Here is a 24,769-nt window from a genome sequence, read left to right as displayed (position 1 = left end):
AGGGGGAGAGGGTTACATATTCTCATGCCGTGTCTGGTTTTGTTTCACTTCCAGGTTTATTTAATGTATTTGCTGTATTGCCCCCATGGGGTCCTTGGAGTGATAAATTTTCCTCTTTGTCCATCTGCCTCGACGTCTGGTTCAGACGGCAATTGGTGCTTCCCTTTCCATCAGCGGACCTTCTCCCACCAAAGCCTCTCCCTTCTTTCATTTATTAGCATAATTTTAAAGTTTTACACACACAAGAAAAGGACAAACATGACCTATATATATATATATATATATATGAGAAAAGAACGAAGTACAAATAAAATCATGAACCCCGACAGCCGCAATATGCCACAAGGTCAGGACAATGCCTTCCCTGCTCCAGAGGACGGGATGGAAAATGTGAAAAGGAAAGTGGGTCCAATTTCTTCCGAGGGGAGGAGAAAAACAAATGGACAGAGGGCGGAAGGGGAATATTCTCCCTTTCCCTCGTGTTTCTGGTAAGGCTGGGGGGGGCCCAGCTGAGATCAGCACTTGCACTGGACCTGCATGTTGAAAACAGGTGTATCTCAGATTGCGAGCGGCGACCGATGATGGAAAATGCACTAAGGACTTTTATCGCCCTACCTGGACAGAGATATATTTTTAACGTGCGTGTGTATATTTTATTTTAAAAAAAAAAAAGAAAAAAAAGAAAAACCAAAACCACTAAGATATACAACATCTCGGGGAACAGAACAGAAACAAAACAAAACAAAGAAGCCAAATGCATTCCTCCCCTCCCTTTCCCCTCCTGCTCCTGGTGCTGACTGGAAGGTGTTTGGATCGTGGGGAAGGAGCAGACGGCGGCAGAATCGTCTCCACGCCCCGGCCCCTGCCAAGGGGAGCCATCTTTGCACATGCTGGTGGAGAATTCAACTTTCCAGGCTCGGACTCAAATTATTTTTTAAATTCGCTCTGTATGTGTGCGCATGTATATGTGTGTGTGTATATATATATATATATATACGTGTGCGTGCGTGTGTGCGTGTGTGCGTGTGTGTGTGTATTTATACATACATATATAAATATATATATATATGTTCTTAAATGGATTTCATTCCCCAGTGGCAGGAAGCTCAGAGGCACGTGCATGCGTCGGCTTCGTTGGGCTGGCAGAAGAGCACGCTGTTGCTGCAACGTGCCTGCGAGGTCTGCGGCGGGACGGGGCAGAGGCACCGTCCGATCTCTCTCTGTCTTGTTGCCCTTTTCCCTCGCTCTCCACCAACCCCCCAGCACAACTTCCTTGCAGGAGGCGAAGTGGCACCACAACAAGCCCAACAACAGCCAAACTTAGAAGCATGACTTAATCTCAGTGAGCTGTCCTTGCCTGCTCTGTGCTCCTGAAAGCAGAATCATGTCATTCCCCCGAGGTTTTTAACCCCTTCACGGGTGTCCGGCACTCCTCCCTCCCTGCCAATGACCCCACATCTCCCATCGTTTTCCTCACATTTTCCCTCTCAAATTCCTTCCGGATTTTTGCCCGTTAGATGTTCCCAGCCCACCTAGCTTGGAAGTTGGTCCAAGATGTGGGCAGCTCTGCGTAGCGATAGACAAAGAAATGAGGATAGTCTTTGCAGTTGGCAGCAGCTGTCTGAGACAGAACCAAGCTCTTCTAAGTGAGGAGGACTCAGAGAACAACTGGAGGGTCAGTTGTAGAGTCCCTCCCGGGCCGCTGCCTGCTACGGAGGAGGGAGGAGGACTCTGTGGGCAAGAGCTGTTTCTGCACACCTCATACTCAGTCACCGTTAGCAGAAATGTTGCATATGATGGGAATTTCCAGCGTCGCCTCGGAGCCCTGGTCCCAGATCGCGGCGCTCTGGGCGCTGCAGCGTTACACGCGAAGAAAATGCCTGCCCAGAGCTCGCGCGGCAGCCCTCCCCTTCCCCTCCTGCCTCCAGCCGCTTCGCCCCTCGCACACACACACGCACCCCTGTTGCGGGACAAAGCCCCAGGGGGAGCCGGAGGAAGGAGGCGAAGCCACAACCTGGGAGCTGTTACAGGTTGCGGAGGGATCCAGCCCTCGCCTCTCGCAAGCCCAGAGCACTTCTTGTACCACTGCCAAGGCGGCACGTTGCTTCCTCCCTCCATCCCCAAGCCCTCAAGTCTTAAGACACTTTGTTCAAAAATCTGTTTCCTTTGGTTTGTAAAGATGGTGAGCTTTTATTTTATTTTAATTTTTTGGCCTTTTTTTTAAATGTAAGATTAATTTATACTCAGTACTGTATTTAAAGTTGTAAAAAAAAAAAAAAAAAAAAAGAAAAAAAAGGAAAACGCCTCTCAAACAACATTTTCTCTTTCTTTTTGTGAGCTGAGTGAAATGCAGAGGCCAGACCAGTTCACCACAGGGCAGAGCGGGATTCCCAAGGCCTCCAGTTTCGTTTTCAGGACACTTATTCTGAGATTGCAGAGAGAAGCAACCAAAGCTGGGAAAGTCCTGGGAGCCCACACACAGCCCTGCCCACGGCCGGCGGTGCTGCGCTCCTCCTTCCCGCCTGTCACCCAGCGCTCGGGCTGGTTTGAAATGACTCGAGCGCTGGGGATTTTATCTCAAAGAGGTCCCCTTCTCCTTAGCTGCTCTGTTTGGACACTGGGCCAGAATTTCCCTGTGCTTTCATCCGATCTCCGGATTTCTCTGCTTTGAAGCGCTTGGGACAGTCGGCACTGTTTACACTCCCCAAAGCTGTACAAACAGTCGGCCCCTTCCCTCCTTAGTCACATAGTCTAGACAACGGCGGTCCTTCCCTCGGTCGGAAAGACCATCACGTTTCCCTTTCCTCCCAGCAAGGGAGGTATCGCACATCTGGCACTTGGGTGCAAGGCGGCGGGGAGCAAAGGCAGCTGCTGCCCTGTGCCTCAATTTTGGGATACCCCCCGGCACATGCACAGCACCCCCAGTCCATGGCTCGGCTCTGAGGAGTGTAGACCCAAGTGGGGACTTGTGCTGCGATGGTGAACCCGGGGAGCTCGGTGTCTGGGTGTGCTCCAGGCTGTCCTCGAAGGACAAGCCTGGCGCTCCCGGGTGTGTGCCTCACTCCAGCGTGGTTCATTTTGGGGTGAGGGCATGCTTTCCTCCGGAGGGAGCTGGAGTTGGGGTGAGCTCTACCTGCCCCTGAGGATGGAAAGCACCCGCAAAATCACAGCGAGGATAATGATCACATCCCTCCTCTGATTTCCTTAGTGTAGCCCGGTGAGAAGAAAGATTTTTGGCATGAGACTTCCTTGGGCTTGCAGGCCTGTCAGCGGGGAATTTGGGGAGCAACTGGTGCAAAGAGGGGTACAGGGCACGGGAAACACAGGCGCATCAGCCTGGACTGCGGCGGGGGGGTGGGAGGAAGGGCTTGGCATCCCAGGGGACCAGCACACCACCTGGCCAGGCATCCCAGGGGACCAGCACACCGCCCGGCCACGACAGTCCCCGGGGCAGGCGCGCAACTCCAGCCGCAAGCGCGCGTCTCTGCTTTTAGCAGCTCGAAATGAAGAGGTGCTGAAAGCAGCTGCGGGCCCCGGTGCCTGGAGGTGACACTTCCCCAACGCCTGGCCTCCGCTCGCAGCAGCTGCGCGGGTGCTCGCTCCACCGCCCTTCGCTCGCAGAGCCTTTGGCGCGCGCTCAGCGCAGCTCGGCGTGGGGCGCAGGAAGGCGGGCGCCCGCGCCGCCGCTTCTCAAGGCTGGAGCAGGTGGTTTGCATCCACCCCGCAAAGCCAAGCTTGGGAAATAAATTCCGAAATAAGCCCCGGTAGGGCCGCAGCACACTGCTGGAAAGGATCGCCTCTATGCAGGGGTGTCAGCTTCACTCGCCGGCTGCTACAGGTGGTCTCGGAGGAGCTGAGGAGGCTTGGCGACTCTCCACGGTTTAATTGCTCGACTGCTGCTTTACCTAAAGGCCCAGCCTCGGGATATGTTGTTATCCAACAGGAGGGTCATCTTTCAATGGAGGAAACGCATCCAGCCTTCCAGGCAGTGGAGAGAGGCTTCAGCGATGGGTCCTCCTGCAAGAACGTGGCTCCCAAAAGCAGCAGGCAGAGGGGCAAGCTAGCTCACGAGCTATTCAGGCGCAAAAAGCAAACCTCAGCTTTGGGCTTTTTGGTGTTGAGCGTTTGCAACGCTAAAGCTGTCGCGTGGCTAAACTAAGTGAAAAATCACTTTGCAAAAGTTTCCTCGCCGGGCCCAGGAAAACCTTTGGCTGTTTGCTTATTTTATTGGTGCTGGGGAGTACGAACAGCTTAAGCTCGTCCCCACGCCTGGCTGTGGCTCGGAGGAAGAGCCTTCTTCAGCCCAGCCATGCGGCACGAAGCCCACACAGGCATTCTCCTCCCTGCACTCAGCTCACGCCTCCCTAGCATAAGCCGTGGCCCCCACAACAGCCACCCTGTCCTGCTGCCCGACCTGCCCACGCTCCCGATGCAGCTGGAGAGGGCTCGGTGGGAGCCATCGCTGTCCTGCTGGATCCCGGGGTGGGATGGGGATGTGTCGAAGGGCAGCCCTGTCTCACTGTCCATGCACCAGTGCCTGGTGGGCCCTGGGGGTGAGAAGCTGGCTATGCCAAGGGAAAAGCAGGGTACAAAGAAGGAAAATGTGAAGAATTAAAAGCTATTTAGGAAAAAAAAAAAAACACAACAAAAATCCCTTGCCTGAGCACGCAGCTGTTCCCCACTTGCCTTCATGCAGCCCGTGACCAAATGGTGCCGGCCCACCCTGGGCTGTCATCTGCCCGTGACCAAGTGAACTTGTTGCAGGCTTGGGAATTTCCCATCTTAAAAGACGTTGCGAGGAAGCCAGGCAGCCTCGGCTGTTTTTGGCTTTCATCGCAGGGTTAAAGGAACAGAGCACCCCAAAAAATAAGCAGGAAGAGGGTGGGAACTGGAGGGAACCCCAAATGCCAGGGCCTCCCTGCAGGCCCTGGCTTAATGCAAGAGCCCCAGTCACAGTGGGGCTCTCAGCAGAGGAGCCAGGAGAGTGAAGAGACTAAAGTACAGAATTATGGCAGGTCTCACCTACAATTTTTCCTCCCCCAGCCAGGTAGATATGAAATGGGACCCTCCGGCAGGATGGACTGCCTTGCTTTCACAGCAAAGGCCGTAGCAAAGTCAGGAGCAAAGCAGCCTCAAGGGAAACAACCCCCCTTGTAATTACTAACTCAATAAAAGCTGCTTGTAAGCAGCAACCCAAACACGGCTTTGGGGACCCAGGCAGCAGGGAGGTTTGTAGCTTGACAATCTATGCACGTTTCAAAATGATTGCTGTGATTATTTTTCTTGCACGCGCTGCAAAAACAAAGGATGGATGGTGCAGAGATGCTGGGCAAGCAGCTCTGCTGCAGGTCTTCCCCCAGCAGCTTTGGAAACTCCCAGGTTCCCAAATACCCTGACCTTCGGCTCTGGCCACTGCTAGCCAATGCAGTCAGTGCAGGCAAGCTCTGCTCCCCAAACCCAGGCCCTGCTCGGGTGTTTTCTGCATAAAGAGAAACTATTTTTCAGTGCAAATCTTGGCACAGACGCAGGGAAGAGCAGAAGAGGTGGTGTTAGCTACCGTTGGTCCCCGCAGCGCAGAGCTGGCTGGGAGCGATGACATCAGCGACAAAAGAAAATGAGGTCAGCACAGGAAAAGTGGTGAGTGATGAACCAAGGTGTGCTCCCAGAAAGAAGCCCTTATTCAGACATGCATGCCCAGGGCACCCAGCAGGCAGCTGGCTAGAGGGCTCTGGATACCCATAGGTGGTCTTCTCCCCCAGTGATGTTGTATGTGCCCAGTGAGAGTTAGGCACATGGACAGCCCGGTGTACACGCATGGAGACACATGTGAATGACACCACACACCCTCACGAGCGCTTCGTCTGCCCAAATGAGGCAGGCGGCTGTAAGGAGGCACTCTGCAGCACACGTGGCAGGCGGGATGCTGTCTCTCTTCTCCAGCGGGCAGGGGCCAGGGTACCCCAGTGCAGGCAGGGCTGCACAGCGGGCAGCGGAGCTCAGCCAGGCATGTGCAGCCCGGACTGGGGGAGGTCCTGGAGATGGCCACCTCCATGGAGGGGATTTCACCAGGAACATTCCCTGCCTGGATATGCCGGCAAGCTCGGTGTAGGTCAGCGGGTTGGCAGGGCACTCAGGAGAGCTGACATTTGGGCATGCCGGGGTGTTAGCTGCTCCCAGAGAGGAGGGCAGGGAGGTTTGCTGTGACCCTGCACACACTGGCTTGGTGTCTTCAGGGAAAAGCCCTGGAAGGTGTCTGTGTTTCTGTGAGGCGCCTGCAGTGCCCTAAGCCCTGGGCTGGCTGCATGTGTCCGGGTAATCAGGTCGGGAAACAGCCATTGCCCTCCTGCTCCGATGTGGCCCCGGGGAGGGCATCTCTCGTGCTGGGGGGCTGTGAAAAGGTGCCTGCGCCTTTAAAGCCTGTAGAGGTGTTATTTAGATGGAAAAAGTGTTTCATCCTGACCATGGAATTTGTTTGTATTTCACTAATTGACCGAGGAGAGAGAAAGAGAGAGAGAGAGAGAGAGAGAGAAAAGACCTTCCTTCCCTCTGACAGGTTCAGGAATTTTTTCCACTAATCAAGAAGAAAAACAAAACGCTTGTGCTGGGAGGGGGAGGGGAGGAAAAGGGGGGTCTCCCTCGTGTCCCATAAACCTGGTGGCCGTGGACAAAACACCACAATCGCAACATAGCCTTGCCCTGGAAAGTTTTAGGCAGCTCTGGCCAGCAGAGCGAAAGGGGAGCACACCCCTTGCTGATGGGAGACTCCACTTCGGAGTATCTCAGGCTGGGCGAGGGGCAGCTCCCTCCTGTAAGGATGCATAAATCCAGATAATCCAGATGAGGCTCTTGGTCCTTGAAGAGCAGGACCAGTGCCTGCTGCAGCGAGGCCGATGGCCAGTGGTGCAGGTTTGTCTCTGGGGAGGGATGGGGGTTACTTATAGCTGGTTGTAATAGGATTGAAATGGGTGCTCTTTGCATTCAGGTTTGGCTGGGATGAGGCTCTCTTGGCTCTGCTGAGGCAAACCCGAAGAGCCCCGTAATCGAACAAAACATTTTCCCAGCGCAGTTGCCTTCAAGTGCGTTAAATGAAACAGAAAGGAGCAGCTGAACAGGATTTGCAGTTTTTTCCCCATGATACGTATTTTCCCTTTTCCATGGATAGTCCCACTGCGTATGCTGCGACCTATTGTTGTACTTATTTATTTACTCAAGTTTTGTAGATGGTTTCAAAGCTCATGGTCAGGAAGGAGCAACCAGATGCTGCTACAGTGTGGGAGAGAAAACCTGTCCCAGTTTCCCGCTCTGAACACAGATGAGGAGCCAGGTGCAACCCAGGGCTGAAACCTGTTCCTTTCCCTCCGTGGTCTAACGCAGCCATTAGAAAGCAGGATATTTGATTGCCAGTTCATCCTCTGTGTTTTTTGCCAAGCAAGAGGTTAGGTGGTTGGAGTGGTTTGGGTTGAGGAGCCTCTTCTCCTTTTGAGGAGAGGGCTGGGTTGGGTGGATGGGTGTAGGAGAAGCCCTGGGAGCTTGGAGGTTTTCCACTGCAATGGGGAGGAAGAGCAGGGGCTGATACACCACCGGTCCCTGAGGAAGACCAGCTAGGAACATGGATTTTTTTCTAGCTGGAAAACATTAATATTTATGAACCTGGATTAAAAAAAAAAAACAACAATGAAGAATCTAGGTGCATGTGAACACCCCTCCGGGAAGCAGAAGCCCTCAGCAGCAAACAGCAGGAGCTGGCATGGTGCTGCCGTGCCCACCATGGTGCTCTGCCTGCACTGTGGGTGCAGCTGGGGAGGGACTTCATTGCTGTTGTCAGCGTCCCTGGCATTTGGGGCGCCTGTGGCCACGAAGCCGAAGTGTCACAAGCTTGACAGGCAGCCGCCTTACACCTCCCAGCTGGGGGAGTTCTTGGGTCACAACGGTTGAGAGCGGCAGAGACAGCCATTTCGGTCAAGGCGCAAACACCAGGATCTGGAGGGGACCTCAAACAGTTGGGTTTTTTGGAAGCAGGAACGTGTAGGTGACACTACCAGCACAGTCAGGTCCAGAAGCACCAGGTGGGTCTGCAGCATGCAGGAAAGCCCCTCCACTGCAAGCTCCCCCACCTGTGTTCAGTGGGCTGTCAGGTCCCCTGGAGACCAGGACACGACAAATTCCCTGCCAGGCCTCCAGCCGAGCCGTGGGTACGGCAGGTGGGCCCTGAGCCTCGAATGGGGTGAGTCCTTATTGAACTGGAGCGGAGGGAAACAAGAGCCTGGTGAGACCTGGATGCCCGCGCTCGGCTGGAGCAGGTACCATCTGGGACTTACTGCGGGCTAAGGGAAGCCGTCACTGCAGTGCCTGAATTTGGGATCTGGCTCCCTGGGGTACTTGTCACTGCACGGGAGAGGTCACAGCACCAGGTTTTGGTAGTGTCAGAGGTGCTTCGGGCATTTGCATCTCAGGTCTCCTTCTCTAATATGGGGTGTCAATAGCTCCCACCTATAGGTTTGAAAAAGAATCTGAGAAGTTTGTGAGGGGCTGCAAGAACCCGCTACTGAGAGGCAGAGTGAACTCATAGAGGAGTAGGAGAGTGAAGCTGGGCCCAAGAAAAGGAGGAGCTGCTTTGGGGGAACTTTTTCTTTCACTCCTTTCCACTCCTCACCCAAAGACCCCTCCTGCTTGCCAGGAAACTTGGTCTGGGCAAGCATTTTGCCACCTGGCTTATGCACGCACCAGTCAAGGAAACAATTCTGCAATTGAAAGAGGAAATCTCGGTCCAGCTATTTCCAACCTCTATTGTTTGTTACTCAACTCATGCATTACACAGACGAGTAAGCAAGGCAGCAAGATTGCAACACTATGCATGTGCTTTCAGACATTTAATTTTAGCATTGCAAGAAGGATCTGTGGTATCGAGAAAGCTCAGTTCTAAGGAAAGAGGAAACCTGTGATTCTGACACTTGATTTTGACCATAAAAGGAAGCAGATCATTTGAGTGACCTAACAGTTTTAGTCATTTAGGCTGTAATCCTCTGGGAGTCCAGCACATCCCTGCTGGGGTTTTCCCGTTCCCAAGGAGCTCGGTTGCTTGGGAGTCACGGGCAGGGCTGAAGTCCTTGAGCGACTGGAGCTTCGTGCCTCAGATTAAGTTCCTGATCTTTGGACCTTTTCTCTGGGCAGCGCAGGACTCACGTACACCCTTTCCCAAGCAACCTCGGGCTGGGCTGGGCTTCGTCAGTGAGCGCCAGACCTCAACACCGTTCCTCCTACAGACCACGATGTGTTTATAAGGCACTTGTCAATGTGTTGTCCAAAATCTTCCCACCTTTCCCCGATATCACGGCTCTCCTCGGCCACAGGTGTAAAAGGCTTTTCAAAAAGAAGTTGAATTTAAGGAATTTAGGAATAAACGGAGCTCCGGAGGGAGCTCCTGCACAGCACTGGGGGCTGAGTTCAAAGCACAGAAGCCCCTTTTGCCTTGTTCTTCTGCATTGCGGCTTAGTCCCCTTCCAGTGGGGGGTAAAAAGGCCCTCCGCGCTGCGAAGAAAATTGGGACCGATGCAGAGCAGCTCTTCTTTGCAGAGAGAGGCCCTGAGACAGCAAGGACCTGCCTCCATGCTGAGTGGAGGCAGCTTATCTGGTGTTGACTGCAGTCCCACAGGTACCTGACCCCATGTTCCCCCACCATAAACACCACAAACAAATACTCAGATCTACCAAAATCACAGTGGCTTGGTGATAAGTCATCCCCCTACAAAAGACAAGCAAACCCCAAACCCTGCCAGCTCCTCACCCTGCCACTGTCAAGGCAAAGGCACCAGGCGCTGCGATGAGGCTGAGGTCCCTGCTGCATGCCGAGTCACAGGTGGAACCTGCACCCAGTGTGCCCCAATTTTCTCCCCAATGGCTGTAGGGAGGGCTAGCACTGGGACTCCCTCGAGAGCCTCCCGCAAGCCTGCCCAGGCCTCAGGGGCATGTCTGCACTGGCCACTTCCTAAAATGCAGAAGCAGCCTTGGGTATTTTTTTGAAATCTTGCAGATATAACATGCTTTCGATTCCTCAAAAATGGGGTTCTGCATGTGACCAGAGGCACTGTCCTCTTTCCTCCTGGTCCCTTCCCCTTCCATTAACACACGTGTGCACAGCTAGTGATGGGGAGTCTCCTTCTCCTTCTTTTTAGCAGTCGATGGGGTGACGATGTGTGCCTGTTTCATTGACAAAGTTACCAAACCCCAGCAGGTTGTCAAAGGGGAAAGCGGGAAGCTGGAGGTGGTGAAACAGGCGTGTGTTTTAAAGAAAGAAAGAAGTCTTTCTTTTTTCCAAGTACCTGGTTGTGCAAGACCCTGGGGAGCTTGATTTGACCGTGAGACAAAACCATCATGACGTAGCTCTGGCCAAGGGTCAGCGTTGGCCCTGTTTGTTTTGTTCTGTCAATGAAAATAAGGAGAAAAAAAAGGAAAGAAGTGAGCTCTTCTTGCTGCAGCTCTTCAAATGGCTGGATTGCAGATCCTGGCTCACCTCTGCAAGGGTGGAGGGGCTGGGAGCCGATCCAGGCAGCCAGCTGAGGGGTACTCTTGGGCTCCGTGCTTTGCTTGGGAGTGAAGCAGGGCTGTGGGTGCTTTCCGGCACCCCTGAATGCTGAAGAGGTGCCGACAGAAGGAGGATGTCCTGTGGGCTCCTCCATTGCTGTGCTCGTTCCTGACAGCAGCTTGGGAGCAGTGGAAGCGCTAAGCATCCTTGGCTTGCCCGGACCCAGCAAGAAGCCGAGAGTGGCTGATGGGTTGGGGATTATGGAAGGAGCAGGAGAAACCTGTTTATGGAGAGTTAAATTCAGCTGCACAGACCAGGGTAACCTCTGCTCCTGTATATCCCTGTCCTGCCCGTGCATCACACTCCAGTGGGGAGGAGAGCAGGGCCTTCTCATCCAGTGAAACCCTGGACTGCGAGACCTGAGTGCAAAGTCCTTGCAGCATGTCTTTGCTGGTCTGCCAGGGTGGTCAAGGGCAGGACATAGAGATTCGGTGAGGCCCCACAGCCTTTCGTCCTGCAGCAGGTGCCCCCGAAGGCCAGCGCAGGTTCACACCAGCATGCTGTGCTGCAAGGCTGGAGCGTGGGGGCAGTGCTGGAAAAGGGTCCAAGACCATCAGGGAAAGAGGAGAAGCCGAGGGGGCTGGGCCGCTTCCATCTGGGGACCTGGCGGCTACGGAGGGGTGGCCCAGGCTGACTGCTTGCCCCAATGCCGCGGCCAGGCTCACCAGGGAGGCAGTGATGGAGGCAAAGCGTGGGTGTGCAGGTGGTCCGAGTGGCCACCCATGGGTGCCCTGTCCTCCCCCCTGGGCTGTTTTGCAGTCGCCAGACGAGGCAGGAATGCCAGGAATGTGAAATCCCGGCCGGCTGTGTGTGTCGTCCCCCCCAGCTGCCCCCCACTTCCCCGGCCAGTCGCAAGAACAGGATATACACCCGAGCGACATACACTCACACACGTCTTGTTATCAGGAAAAAACACTCAGTCAGCGTCTGGAATGGGCTCTGATTAACCGTGTGGCCACCGGGGTTTCCTCGTGGGGCCACAGGGAAAGCACCCACTCGCGATGGGGTACGGGCGAGGGGACAGCCGTGTGTCAGAGCTGCCGGGCCCACAGGCATGGCGAGGGCTGGAGGTGAGCATCGAGGGCAGGCACAGCCCTGCTGTCGCCCAGTGGTCCCTCGCCCTCTGCCCTCCCTCCTTGCAGAGCCGCAGGGCAGAAGGGTGAGCCTCCACAGAGGGGAGCATCTGGCCCCGTGGCAGGGGTTTGCCCCCTCCTCACCACTGGGACCATCGGGCCGAGCGGTGCCCCCAGCCCTGTCTCCCTGCGTCGGCCGCCCTGAGTCATGTCAACACGTCCCCAGTTCCAGGGCTCTGCAAAGACGTCCTGTCTCAGGTAAACAGGATCTCGCCGCGCTGAGTGACCTTGTTTACCTCCCCGAAAGAATTTGGCTGGAATTTTCTTTTATTATTTTTTTTCTTCCTAAGGGCTGGTGAGTCACCCCGCAGAAATGCGCGCTGCCTTTCCACACTGACTCACCCCGCTGCCTGCCTCTCCCTCCTACCCCCCCCCCCCCCCCCCCCAGGCTCCAGGGTAGTCGAGAAGACCCCACTCGCCTGATGATGCAACCAATGCACTGGTGGCGGTGGCATCTCTGCCGCAGGAAGCACGGCTGAGCGCTTTGGGCAGCCCCTGTGCCAAAACACAGGAAGAGCGCCGAGAAATTACCCCGTGCATTGTCAACTCCAAAAACACCAAAGAAAACAAAACAAAGCAAAAACAACCAAAAAAAAAAATGGCCTCACTAGAACAATTGCCCAGAAGAAAAGAAAAGAGAAAAAAAAAGAGAGGCCAAAGGACCTGGCCCTGCGCCAGGACCCTTGTTTTCCTTTCCCAGCACAATGCACGTTAAATAATACTTCCTTCTCGCAATAAGGCCCTCCTGAGCTGGTTTTTGTTTTTCTCCCCCGCTGCGCGGGGGTCGGTCAGCACCGATGGCTCCCATCCCAGGAGCATCGGCGCTTCGGGGCTGCTGCTCGTCCCCACCACCGAGGAGCACTGGTTCCCAGCACCACGGAGGAGTGAGGGGCCTGCGGTTGGGCTGCCCGCTGCCCCCCAGCTTTCCTGTGGGGAGCAAGGGGCTCTTCGGCGCTTCTCCTGGCCTCTCCCACCTACCAGCGTGATCCAGGTTTAGCTACTTTGCAGGGCAATATCCCTTCAAGATAAGCTAGGGAGCCACCCCGAGCCACCCCTGTGTAGCCATACCCAAGCTATGAAGACATGGATTTATTGCCAGGTTAAGTAAAACGGAATAACAAAACAATGTACATCATGTGTGGGACGAACGGTTTCATGACATTTCTGGCCAGGCTTCCAGGCTGGGAGGAGGGGAACCCCTGTTACTTGCACCTTGGCTCTTCAGTTCCCATTTGGCTTGCACTCAGCTTTCTTTTCTTCGGGATTTCTCTTCCCAATGACAGTGTCACTGGCACCCAACCGACAGTATTTAAATGGCTGAGTTGTGGAGGGATCCAAGTAAAACCGGTTTTGTTTATTCTAGCTGCTTTCCTGAGAAATTTAGCATCTGAGACGCCACGCCTCTCGTTTGCTGGCAGTGTCAATCAACCATCTTCAAGGGACTGATCAGATCCATATCTCTTTGTCTGAGGATTATTGGGATTTCTGATTAAATAGCAGGTGCAAGAAAGAAAGGAGTTGCCCTTTTTAAAATCAAAATGGGGTCTTTGTGCACAAAATGGCATTACTTCAGCCGTATATGTAATCCCCAGATTTCTGCTCTCTCACAAGAGGACACGGGCTGCTGGGAAAGATGGACCCAGTAGTTCTTGTTACCGACAAGGCTCAGCGCTCAGCACTCAGCCAGTAGCATGCACAACTGACCAGCCTCGTCCTGGTCAGGCCAGGCTCTGCAGTGGAGGAGCAGACGGCAGGTGTAAGTAGGCATTTGACGTACGTGTCCACTGACGCCCTAAGCTGAGCAAACTCATATGTTTCAAGGACTGACTGACATTCCTGAGGCAATCCAGAAAAGCCACATCCAAGGTCCCACGTACCTGCACTGTCTGGGCACAAACGTCAGGTCGCGCCTCTGGGTGATGGATTTCTGTTCTGATAATAAATGCCTTGTGAAGGTGACATCTTCTTGGCACTGTTTTGGTCTGTTCTTCTCCCATCCAGAAGATAAACCTGTCCCCTGCTACAGGGTGTATGTGGTCAGTCACATCAGCAGCCAGGGTAACCTCTTGGTCAGCGAAAGCCAGTTTCTGAGCAAATGTTAGCCATGTCAAAGAGGTTTTGGAGATGGATTAGTGGGAGATAATTAGGAAGGAAACTGTGGCAGAGCTGGGATGCAGCACACAGCCCTGCAGAACGCTGTGCGTTTGTACTTTCCGCGTGCTTGCTGTACCCTCCGTGCGTACCCAAACCCATCTACGTGTGGTGGTAACTCTGGTCGCTCACCGGGGCAGAAAGCTCACCTTCTTAGCCAACAGTGGGATTCACCTCGCAGCAGACATCTAAACGTTGGCTCTGAAGTCTCAGCCAGCTCTCTCAGCTCCCTTGACAGCCAACAGAGCGAGATGGGCACGTCCAGAAGGCAACTCAATTCTCTGGCTTTATTTTCTTAAGGCTGGGATGAATCGTGCTGTGGCAGCACTCAACTCTCTCCTTGTCTGGAGGAGACAAGGGCTGCTAGTGTTTGAGTGCTTCATTTTCAGCCAGCTCAATCTAAGGTGCTTAATTTTTAGCCAACAAACACCAAGCACAGTGAATCCCACCCCAGGAGAGCAGTGCGCCAGTATACGACAAGCAGCAGCAAGTCCAGGAACACAGTTCCTGTCTTGATTTATTTAACGACTACAGTTAGGGCTAGAATTTGATCACGGGAACCTCTGCCTCAGCAAAATCCAGCTTGCTCAACACGCAGAGCATGGCTCATCCTCCAACAGCATTGTCAAAGAATCTGTCCCTCGGGGACTTTGGAACTGGCTTAGAAAGTGTTGCTGGGGCTAGCAACTTGCTTCTGAGCATGGCATTTTCGCTGGATCTGGCACGGCATTTGTTTTTATCAGCCGCCAAACCTTTGGCAATTCACCAGCACTTGATAACACGAGTAAAAACCTAGAATAGCCAAACCTAAACAGTTAGCCCAAATTACCATGTATATGTGCCCTCACACCTGGTGGGAGCAACCAGGTTGACCATATTTGCCTCTATGTCCGGGTCAGCCCCTGTGAACAGGTCTCAGTGATGGAGAGGAGCACTGCTGGCCAATCTCACTCCCACCAGTGAGAACTTGGTGGAAACTTTTATCCAGCAAAATGTTTTGTTGCTTGGCCTCCTCTGCGAAGGGAGCAGGTGCTGGAGGTTGTTTGGCTAGCTGATTAAACAAATCCCAGCATTTCCTGCCAGACCAGGTGAAGTCAAGCCTTTTCAGCTGCCTCGTCCCTACGAGCTCATTGAGCAGCTTTTAGCGGCTCAGTTACTGCTGAATACTCAGCGCTGAGGCACAGAGTGACGTTCTGGCCATAGCCCTAGTGATAACCACGAGGTCAGCTTTGAAACGGCTCGTGGAAACGCCGCACAACTAGGGTAAATAAAGGGGAATAGTCACGTCAGGATAGCCCAGGTTGTCTCAATAGTGCTGTGAAAGTGCTCTTCAAACCATTCTTAATGCTCTTCAGAGCTCAAGCTTGGAGGCCTATGCAGATAAGTGGCAGGCTTGGCTGGTCATGGGACTCCTCATGTGTAAGCCTGTTGAAAGCTGTATCAGCGCCAAGCCAGCTCACCAGACTGAGGAATTTTCAAGGTGACTGTCAGAATGATCACTTCCCATAGCAACCTGTCACAGGGAATATGTGCTATTTTGACTGGGAGGGTCCATTTCTAGCTTGATTTTCTCCCCCACTTGCACCCCACTTGTGGCTTCTCTGCTAACTACAACAGCAAAGTCCAGCAAGATCCCGGTGTGGTTATGAAGGCAGGCACGCATCTGGGATCTGTGATGAAAACCCTCCAAGCTGATCTGTATCACAGAAAGTGGGAAGCAATGGTGGTGACATCAGCCATGGCTGAGTGATGGAGTCATGTGAACATTTTTAAAAGGAGTTGTAAGACGCTACCCCATTTTTTTGGTATCTCCCGGCTCAGTCCACTCGGGTATAAACCTCCTACAGATGACGCCAACCCTACGTTGAATGAAAGATTGCTAGTTCAACGATCCACCAACATATGAGCCATTGCGGCTCTCACTTTCTGTGAACGGAGGTGCTACTGGAGGTACATTTTTATGTTCCCCATGCAATATGCGGCCTTATTTAGTGCTTCCATTACCATTTCTTTTGTACATCCCCCTTTAACAAACTACCTGCTCCCAAAACCACTGGCCGTGGTCATACGGAGCTGCATCAGGCTGCTTTGGGATGAGGCACGTCCATAGTGACAGCTTTACATTATAGGTGGTACCTATAGCATTGATTGTCTATTTTTCCTCACATTTAAATTATTTACACGTTTATACTACAGAATAGTTCTATTGACTGGCAACTTTCTTTGCATGAACTTCTAGGTGTTGTGATGACTAGTGACTCAACAGAGTCCTACACCTTTTAGGGGGCTTCAATTTACACAAGAACCATCTTTCTGTTGGATATTGCAAGTAGACAGTGCTGTATCCGTCAATCAGGCTGAACGAACAGATTTCCTTAGCAACGAATCTAACTACACTGCAATTTCAGGCTCTTCCTAAGAAAACTTTCCGAAATGCAGTCTAAGGCTGCATAATTTCAGATGGGAAGCGTAACTGCCTACTGAGAAAAACAGGAACATACACTCCATTTTAAGCCCATTACAGAAAGGAATTACTTACAGAGTCACGCGGATGCAAAGCTAATATCATCCTCTAGATAGTAACTGCTGCATCTAGTACTTCTCAGCAATGTGCAGAAATAGAAGTGGACAGAAATCTACCCAGACAAAAGCCAAGATTTTTTTTCTGATGTCATTCGGGCATCCAGACGTGTCTCCTAGGCTGCGAACATCCCTCTGGCCTGACTGCATCCGGGCGCTCCCTCCTCACCCCCATTCTCCCAGACACCTGCAGTTTTCTTTGAAGCGGGGACATGGTGAGTGTTTCCCAGAGACATGTCAGAACGCAGAGGGAAAAGCAGAGAGATGGATTCTATCTGTCAACTCACGATGAAATACAGTGACACCCCCCCCACCCCCAGCCCCAAAAGAAAGCTTAATTTTTTCTAGTTAAAAAAAGTGTTTGGCTCAATCCCTAGACCAGCTGCTTCCTACATAAATAAGAGGCATGCACGGTGTACAGAAAAGAATATTTGACATTCCTAATCAATTAGATAAGGGGAAAAAACAGTCCATTTTCCTGTTCAAAATAAAATTATCGTGGTTACTTCAGATTTCAAGGGCATTTATCTTTCAGCTTCAGACAGAGGGGCACTGAGTAGGCTGCAGGTTACTGCCCCCGGGGCTGGAGAATGACTAAGCTGCCAGCTGGGATGGAAAAGCCCAGGCCCAGCTCTAGCAGGAGGGGAATAGCCGTTAGTTGCCAGCCGAGTCAGGTGTGCCTTGGTAGAGCCAGGCTTTAGTGAGGACTGCGCCAGGCCAGGAGTAGCTGGCAGCGCGGGGGAAAGGAGTTAAAATACTTCAAACCAAATTGTTCAAGGGAAGCACTCCCGGACCTTGCCCGTGCACTCCCTGGCTTTGAAAACTTGTATAAACATTTAATCAAGGAAATGCCAAGGAAATCAAGGTGAGGAAGAAGGTGGCTGGGAGGGCTGTAAGAGAACACAGGCGCCTTCCCTACCCCAGTTCAGCTCAGGACATTTCAGTGGAAGAGGCACACCCTGAGACGTGTTGGGTATCTTCTGCTCAAAAGCACAGGAGACTCCAGGCCCCGAGGAAGGTGCCAGGCGTCGCTCCCAGCCCCACAGCAGAGGCAGGAGGCACAGGCACCATGGTATAGTGCCCTCTCCTCAAAAGCATGTGTCTCTGGATCACCAGCAGCCTTTGAGGCCTCTCTGCAGGCTCTTGGAGAAAGGGTGAGATTTTTGAGAGAACCGGCTCTGCTGTCTCCCGGATCAGGGGAAAGCAGCAGCCCCACAGCGCTGCCCTTCGTGCCGCCTTGGTGCAGACACGGCGGGTGGGTGGGCTGCAGGTCTTTCGCAGGGGTTTTACCCCAAGCAGCTCCAGGCCCCCCTGTGCAGTTCCTGGAGACTTCAGGCCCGGGTGGCAGTATCGGAAGTCTTGATTGCTGCTGCTTTGCTTTTGCAATACCACTTCTGTGTTCTTCCAGGATTTGTCAGGACAGCATGTTTCCCCAGGAAAAGAGAAAAAGCCAACGCAAATAGGGCAGTGAAGCCTCTGAGCTGACAAACCTCGGCTCAGCCGCAGAGGAGCCCTCTGTAGACTGAGCTCGCCCGTGAAATCCTGGGCCTGTAGTGCCACCTAATGAACAAGCGCCGTTCGGGGTCCACACGCATGCTGTTGTGTGCAGGGAAATCGGGCAAAGGCGGCTGCGGGAGGCTTCCTTAGGGCTCTTCATTCCTCTCTAATGCCTTTCGTCCCTCTCCCAGTGCTTCAGAAATTATTTATTCGGTCCTTGCAACCCAGCCGTTAGGCAGCAGATAATACTAATCCTGCTCTGCGGTCACAGAGCAGCTGTTCGCCAAGCCCGAATACCCAAGGCAAGTCAACAGCAGTTGAGTAACAAATTAGACTAAGTCCTTTCTCTGCATCACTTCTGGAAATACTGCTTCCAAGGGGCAGGGCAGAGAGGTGACACGGTGAGGAGTGTTGCAACCTGCACCCTCCTCCTGGGACTCACCGGCTTGTTCCTCGCGCACCACCAGGACCCTCCTGAGTGACAAGCCATGAACTCCCACTTTTTTAGGAGGCGGAAGTTGGGCTTCAGTTGCTTGGTGAGGACAGTGGTCAGGCATGAGGATCAGGAAGAGCAACGAAGCTGGTGAGGGGTCTAGAGCACAAGTTTTATGAGGAGCAGCTGAGGGAACTGGGACTGTTTAGCCTGAAGAAGAGGAGGCTGAGGGGAGACCTTATCGCTCTCTACAGCTACCTGAAAGGAGGTTGTAGCGAGGTGGGTGTTGGTCTCTTTTCCCAAGTAACAAGTGATAGGACAAGAGTAAACGGTCTCAAGTTGCACCAGGGGAGGTTTAGATTGGATATTAGGAAAAATTTCTTCACCAGGAGGGTTGTGAAGCATTGGAACAGGCTGTCCAGGGAAGTGGTGGAGTCACTGTCCCTGGAAGTATTTAAAAGGCGTGTAGATGTGGTGCTCAGTGACATGGTTTAGTGGTGGACTTGGCAGTGCTGGGTTTCCGGTTGGACTCAATGATTTTAAAGGTCTTTTCCAACCTAAACGATTCTGTGGTTCTATGAATGGCTCTAAAGGGCCTAAAGGACATTCCCTCAGAAAGAAACCAGCTGGTGCTTGGTTTTTGCACAAGAAATCACCAAAAAGAAGGAGAACGAACGCTCCACACAAAGTGCAAGCTTGGTCCTAGCGGCAATGACTGCCTTCTCAGACCCAGAGAGCAAGACACTGAGGTACTGAGGTGCCTCCCAGGACTGCATTCAGGTTTCTGGACTCTGCTGATACAAGCAGGGACCTGGAAGGACAAATCATTACCCAGGGCCAGGAGCTGCCTAGAGGCAGCAGGCAGAAAACATGTGAGGGCTCAATCCTTCCCTGGAGCTTAGGAGTTAGGGCTGTGCGTTCCTCCTCCTCCATTTACCTTCTCTGTCATGATCTCCAATCAGGCACCACCAGAGCAGAGGACTCTTGTAAAGGTCCTGTCACAGAGCATGGCATGCATGTAAATGGTAGGTGTGTGGTCAAAGCCCTCTCCCAGAAAGCGGGAGGTCTGACCTAAGCGTCCCTCTCAGCCTGGAGGGACTGTAACGTGCTCTTTCCACCAGCCTCGTCTGCACTACTCCACCCAGCCTGGCATGACAGGGCATGGTTTAACATGGTATGTCTGTAATACGGAGGAAAAGCAGGACCCAGCTTCTGCATCCCAAGGGCATAACCCAGTCGTGTCCTGCCGTGAAGATTGGTTGCCTGCTTCTGGCATCAAGGCGGGAAATCTGAACACCAACTTCGATCAGGTAATGGCCTGCACACTGAACTGTCAGCTAAGTATGAAAGACTCTCTGTCCCATACCTTTTTTTTAAGTCTTTCAAAATTTTCAGGGGCCTTCAGACCTGAGGAAGGTGAGCACTGCAACTCTGTCCCCTTCACAGTGGAAGGAACAGGGGACATGCATTGCCTCACATGCGAATAGTCCTCTGCGAAAGGAAACATTTTCAGGGCTGGATGCTCTACAGGCAGGAGATGCCGCGAGAGGATCGTACATGAGGGTGGGAGTCTTTAGATGTTTTAAGTGCCGAACAGCTGAAGAAGTTTCTATAGAGCATGTGGGAGCCAAGGCTTTTCAAAGACATATCATATGTCGACAGATGGGCAGGCTTTCACTAAAACAACAAAACTCAAATTAATTGAAACAACAAAACTCAATTTCATTGAAACCACAAAAATATTTTTTAAAAAAACAAACCACAAAAGAATTTGTTTTCCTTTGCCCACCCACGCTTCAAGTCTAGGCTTCAGAGCACTGAAAACCCTACTGCAGCTTCCCATAAAGGAATTTATCTGAACTGTGTACTTTGTGTGCCAAACCAGCGTAGTTCACTCTTGCAGTGACATGGAAGCACTCAGCAGCCCAAGTGGCCAAGAGAGAAGGAAGACCATTCCCTAGATAAGTGTTTGACTCGGAAAGCGGAGATCGGTGCTTCAGCACCTTCAGTAGGACCAGTTCAGGTATTTCACATGAGTCAGGCGCTGGGTAACATGTAACATCAGGGGTCGGGACTGGGACACAGATGTCCTCTTGCCTAGGAAGATGACCATGGAGGTGAGATGTGTCACACCTGTTCCCTGGCCCAGAGAACTCTGAATTCGTCTCATGCCGAGTGAGACAACTTCAGTGGGTGCATGAGTGCTCCCCTGGCTCCTGAGACAGATAATGATCTGGTGTTTGGAGCATTCTCCCAGAAGATGGGATTTCATAGCCCTGAAGACAGAGGAAGGACTGGACCTTGATCACCAGCACTGCTGGGTGTGTGCTATAACTGTTGAGCTATTGTTTAACAGGTAAGAAAACAACAAATCCTCTTCCAGCGGCGTTTTCAAAGAAAAATGGTATCTACTCCTTTCTGTACTGATCCTGCTCCGGGAAGTAGCTGAGCTTTTCAAGGCAAACTCTGAAGAAACACCTACCTGGTGGTTCCTGATCACACCCGGGTGTGAGCCAAGATGCAGAGGAAAACTGAGCTGCCCACCAAGTCGAAGTGACACTAAGAGTCAAGTGCCCGCTGTGCAGTGTTTAGAGGATCACAGTCTGGGATTCAGTGCTCACCATCCCATTTGGATGATATTCCAGGTCCCTCAGACCTGTGCCCAAGGCATGGCCATAATGAAGGAGAAATGCTGGGTGCTCTGATCCAAAGAGTTTGAAAGGCTGAAGTAGACAATGGTCATGTGTGCCTTGTAAGGGACAGAGAAACCCCATGCTGGGCAGAAAGGGGCTAAGAGGGGACATGAAATGACATTGAACCCACAGGAGGTATTTTTCTTCGTGGCAGACCCTAGCCAGATCTCTCAGAGGGACCCGAGCTTGGACCACTGTCCCCCAGGACTAGCTCCTTTGGCCAAGGCAAGGAGACTTCCAGGTTTGTTTTCCATGTGTGTGTGTCATGTAGCCCCCCCAGAGGCAGAGCACCACTTTGCGCTGGGGCCGTGGTTCGCTGGCCATCCATCCACTGCAGGAAAATCCCTGTGCTGGCAGCAGATCAGAGCCAGGAGAGGAATGCACGGCAAAAGTGCGGCTTTAAACTCATCGTTCTCCGGCTGCTGTCGCAAGGGCTCCGGGTAAACCGAGGAGCTGCCAAGCGGCAGCAGAGGGCAGCTGCATTCTTTCTGTGGGTTTTAAGAAACTAACATTAAAAATCCTAATGTGTGGGTATTAATGTGGGTATACCAACAGGGTAGTTTTTCTGATGCCTTCGGGCTTTCACTGCACTGATCCCCTGTGCATCCTGCCTGCGCCTCAGCCCACTCCGCTTGCTGAGCTAGCTCAGGGGCTGAGCGGGCTGCTCTCCTGGGCCAGGGCAGCGCTGACTGTGCCCGTTCACTGTCCTTTATTTCCATGATGTGCTACGAGGCTGCACACCAAAACCGTGATCTGTGTGTAAAATGGACCTGCATTTGCAGAGCGGCATGATGAGTGCCATCTACTGATAATTAAACACACAGCACCACAGAGAGGGAGAGAGACAGAGCGAGGCCGGTTCACCCACCGAGTCAGTGACACATCGCAAGCGGCATCGGCAGTACGGCTCTCCATGGCTGCCCGCTCCCGTGACGTTACGGAGTCATGGCAGCACCGTGCTCGTAGGCTGCCAAGGTTTGCTTCTGCTGCAAGGTCGTTTCTTGAAGCTTCATCAAGCAGCATTTCTTCAGGGATGTGCTGTGTGGTTTCGAAGCTGCGCTGGCTTCGCTGCAGCCTTCTGGAAAAAAAAAAAATCTTTGGCAGGATTAGGCTTTGTAGAATGTAAATGAAGATTAATAAATTTTTAGTGTTAATGTAAGTGCTTGTATCAACTGGAAGCTGAATCGCTTAATCAGACTAGTAGCAATTAAAATGGTAATTTTTCTGTGCTAGATTCTGCTTGCAATTCTTACTCAAGTAGAACTCTTTGAAGTTAATTGGAATTTTGATTAAAGGCTCCTGGATCTGGGTCTCTGAATTTGTACTAAGGAAGGTTCAATATTTGCTTTGGTTTTCTGCACATTAAGTTCACTGCTATATATTAGTGCGACTGTACAATTAGCCGTAACAAGAACAACTCCAATAAAGATTTCTGTAATCTAGTTCTTGATACACTTTAGAAAAGGTCTTTTATCACGGAATGGCTTTTAAAATACTGCTAAAACAAGCTGTAAGATCTGAAAAACTTGATTGCTTAAATTGTTTGTCTTAATTATTTCTAGTCCCTATAAATGGCTTAGTAACATTCACTTAACGGCAACTCAGAACTTGGGATGGGGAGGAGGAAGTAGGACAGTTTTGCTTTTCACCTTTAGGGTTCAGGTTTTGGTTGTCAATGCAAAAAAAAAACCAAACCAAACAAACAAACAAACCCCCACACTACTCAAGTTAATTATAATCACTAGTAGAATGAAAAGTAACTGCGGTGTAAAGCTTTAAAAAGTAACTTTTTTATTCAAAGTGTTGCCTAAAAAAAACCACCCAACCTCTGCAAAAACCTGACCGGACCATTGTAAGACACTGAGTAGCCTTTTCTGAAAAGCAAAATGAGGCAGAAGCAGAGGATTCTGGTACCGAAGGCACTCAAAGGACCAGGGAGGTGTTGTCGTTGCAGCAGTCCTCACTCACACAGGTGTCACGGCAGCCAGTGCAGCCGCACGTGTGAATAAAGCCCCCGTGAAGGAAAGAGCGCTTGCATGGAAAAATCCCGCAGCAAACGAGGAACACGTGTTTTTGTTATGTCGTGGGCTTTGCCTGGAACTTTGCTGCATGCTGATGGCATTCCGTGGACAGATTTCATCACTCATCCTTCCCGGCAAAGAAGTGCCATTTTTTTGAAAGCTGCGACATAACAGATGCAAATATTGCTTAAACTTCACTTGGGCCGGCTGCTGGCATGAGAAAAGAGAAAAGCAGAAAGAAAGAAGGGAATAATTGTGCAGAAATTATACTGACAATACCGAGCATGTGGGTTGTTGCGTATCTCTGTTTATAAGAGTATTATAGCTTGCGATCAAAATGCGGGTTGACTCGTTTTGAGAACCCCTTTAGCATTCATTAACAAAGTTTCTTTAATTTTGAAAAAAAAAAAAAAAAGTCAATCTATATCTTTGACCTTAAAAAGACATATTTAATAACAAGTTGTACATATCCTATACTAAGAAGTGCAACAGTTTATCAACAATGGATCCATCTGCAAGTTTGTTTTGACTGTGGGATTTATTTATTTCTTTTCTTTTACCCCCAGGTGGTCATCCGGGCACAGTTTCTTCTGTTTTCCAGTTCGGCACCACAGTAATCGGATTCAAGTGCAAGGAAAGGGATTACAAACAGGTCGCTGCAATTCAGAGAAATATTCTGATCCTCTTTTGTCTCTACTTTTTCTGAAGGTCTTAATTTTGAGAAACAAAGTAAATTTTATCTTCAACATTTTTCCTCTATTCCTTCTAAAACATAGAAGCATAATATGAGAAATGAAGGATTAAAAAGAAGATTAAAGCTTTTATTATTAATTTGCAATACAGTACAAAATCTTGAGTATTCAACAGCTATGCTGTTACAGGACCAAAACTATGTTATAAACTCCTAGGTCTGCTTAATGGTTAGCCCAGCGGTCTATTCCCAAATGTGAACCTTGAGCTCTTAAAAGGCTGCAGCACCCTGCCAGTTACTGCATCCACAGGTATGGACTGGGTACGGCGTGTGACCGTGACTAACCCTAACCCGCTCTCATTGCAGACTTCCCTCTGTGTAATATTTGCCATTTGGGTTCATCCCACCTCAAACTTTGCATACAAACAGCATCCAGGGACATGCTGGATGTCAGAGTGGAGGAGCAATCGAGCACACTTGTGGGAGGAAAGGCAGCTACACATGTAGAAATAAATCCCTGCTCTGATGAAAAAAAAAAAAAAAAAGGTCCCAGGAGACTTGAAAAAAAATAATCTGCCGTTTAGTGCAGCAAAAGCACATTTCTGTGTACCAGACTGGTGCGCAATGGAGCTTGGACACCTCGGCGCTGAATGCCTGCTCGCGTCGTTGCTGTTTTCTTGTGCCTTACCCAAGACAGCCCTGGGCACCTTGAAGAGGTGGCCTTAGCTCCTGCCTGCGTCAAGATGTCAAACAGCTCCGCGTGTGCTACATCCATAAAAATCCCTCAGCACCTCGCGACGAGGCGGGTGCCTGGACGGACGAGCCACGTCGGATTTCTTCCGCACCGGTCCGCGCCGCCGGCCTCTCCTGCCTCAAACACTTCTGTCACCTGGTGGTTTCCCACCCGCCGCCGCCGATCGCTGGGGGCCGTTCCTGTGGAAAAACGCTCCTCAATACTACCGCTTTGCGACGGCTAGAGACCGCGCTG

This window comes from Leptosomus discolor, chromosome 1, assembly GCF_034619465.1.
Source record: "Leptosomus discolor isolate bLepDis1 chromosome 1, bLepDis1.hap2, whole genome shotgun sequence".
In the NCBI taxonomy this organism is placed as follows: Eukaryota; Metazoa; Chordata; class Aves; order Leptosomiformes; family Leptosomidae; genus Leptosomus; species Leptosomus discolor.
Note: the sequence above shows the minus strand (reverse complement) of the source record.